Raw genomic sequence first — 2,313 nt, 5'->3', positions numbered from 1 at the left:
CCACTTTTTGGAGAACATTCCAAACTTCTGTTCACAGAACTTGTGGAGAAATGTTTCGGATTTTGGGTTCCCTCAACGTTTAGGGAACGTTAGGCTTCTGCAGAACCCTGAGGGAACGTTCTCTAAATGTTCTTCACACCCTTCATTCAACCTTTTGTGGAACATTCCTAACTTATGGACGATGTTCTCAGAATGTGTGGCGATCACCGTGCAACTGCAGAAGAAAGTTTCAGATTGTTGGTTCCCTCAAGGTTTAAGGAACGTTGGGCTTGTGCAAAACCAAGAGAGAACGTTCTCCTAAGGTTCCTCACACCATTTGTTCAACCTTTTGTAGAACATTCCTAACTTCTGGATGATGTTCTCAGAACGTGTGGAGACTACGGTGCAACTGCAGAAAAACTTTTCAGTCTTTTGGTTCCCTCAAGGTTTAAGGAACGTTAGGCTTGTGCAAAACCCTGAGGGAACGTTCTCCTAAGGTTCCTCACACCATTTGTTCAACCTTTTGTAGAACATTCCTAACTTCTGGATGATGTTCTCAGAACGTGTGGAGACCAAGGTGCAACTGCAGAAAAACTTTTCAGTCTTTTGGTTCCCTCAAGGTTTAAGGAACGTTAGGCTTGTGCAAAACCCTGAGGGAACGTTCTCCTAAGGTTCCTCACACCATTTGTTCAACCTTTTGTAGAACATTCCAAACTTCTGGACGATGTTCTCAGAACATTTGGCGACCGCCGTGCAACTGCAGAAGAACGTTTCAGATTTTCGGTTCCCTCAAAGTTAAATAGAACATTAGGCTTCTGCAGAACCCTGAGGGAACATTCTCTCAACGTTAGATCATGGTTCTCCTAAGGTCCGTTAGAAGAACCAAACCAAAAACTGACGTTCTTTGAACGTTTCGTGTTCGTAAAGGGACACGTTCTCGGGACCAGATGTCCTCATGGAGAACCAAAACCTGGTCCTCATGAGGCAGAACCTCATTTCTGAGGAACGGGTTAAGTTTAGGACTAAGATTTGAATGAGGAGGTTTTGTTTACACTGAACGAATGAATGGGGAGTGAATTCAGAGTCCTGAGGAGAATAGAACTCTCTGGTATCAAACCACTTGTTTTTAAAGAACCTGTTGAGAACCAACAGTTTTTCACATGTTCTCAGCCACTTTTATTCTAACATATATATATATAATGTATATTTGTGTTAAAGAGTGAACATGAGTAGAGACAGGAGGAACAAACTCAACATGAACATCTCGTCTGGTCAGGAGTGAGAGGAAGTGACAGTTTAGTAGTTGTACAAGTATAATAGGTCACAGAATTTCAAAATAAAAGTCTAACGATATAGAATTTGCAATGAAAAATCATATTTATGCTGAAAAATGTGTCTTTAAAGAGCAAAAAATCTTTGAGTTCGGCTCTAACAGGAAGTTCCCTCTCAGACCTGAGCGTGAAGCTTCAAGTCGAGCTCAGAAACACCATCATAACTTTAGTCACAAGAGCCCAGAATGTGTCGGGAGGAGTTTTCTGAAGAAGAGCTAATCATCACTCTTCATCCTCCTCCTCCTCCTCCTCCTCCTCCTCCTCCTCCTCCTCCAGCGTCTCCTTCAAGGTTCTTCAAACAGAGAGCAGGTCAGGATTTAAAGTGTCTGATCTTTAAATATGATTTTATCTCCCTGCAGAGGAGACATTTACTCTGACAGGTCCACGTCTCTCTCCCTGAAGAGGAAACTTACCCTCCTCCTCCTCCTCCTCCTCTTCCTCCTCCTCCTCTCTTATTATCTCATGTCATCTCTCCTCCACTTCCCCCTCACCGCTCGTCCACTCCCTCTTTTCTCCCTTTTCTGTTCACCTCATTTCTCCTGTCTCTACTTTCCTGCAGATAGTTACTGTGATTTACAGGCTCTCACACTCCCTCCTGGTGTGTGTGTGTGTGTGTGTGTGTGTGTTATTGTGTGTGTGTGTGTCTACACTCTTAGAAAATATATTTGCTGCTTCGTGTCGCCGTTCGACGTCCGTTTTCTGACTGAAAGGCTGAAGTTTGTGTCGCTAAATAAGCCGCTCGCTCTCCCTGCACCAAACCCCATAGAGAAATCAGCGATTTTAACATCACAGTTAAACACCAGCTCACAGGAGTTGTTGATCCACTGTTGCCTCCATCACTAAGTACAATGTCTTATTGTAGTCAATTCGGCATTTAAATTATTTCATTTAGACTTAACTCGGTGGCACAAAGTGACCACACGAGGCAGCAGACGACCAGCAGCTCCTGTGTCCACCGTGAGCTAAAATCGCTGATTTTCTCTATGGGGTTTGGTGTGAGTTA

This window comes from Microchirus variegatus (genome assembly GCF_963457635.1).
Source record: "Microchirus variegatus genome assembly, chromosome: 4".
Classification (NCBI taxonomy): Eukaryota; Metazoa; Chordata; class Actinopteri; order Pleuronectiformes; family Soleidae; genus Microchirus; species Microchirus variegatus.
Note: the sequence above shows the minus strand (reverse complement) of the source record.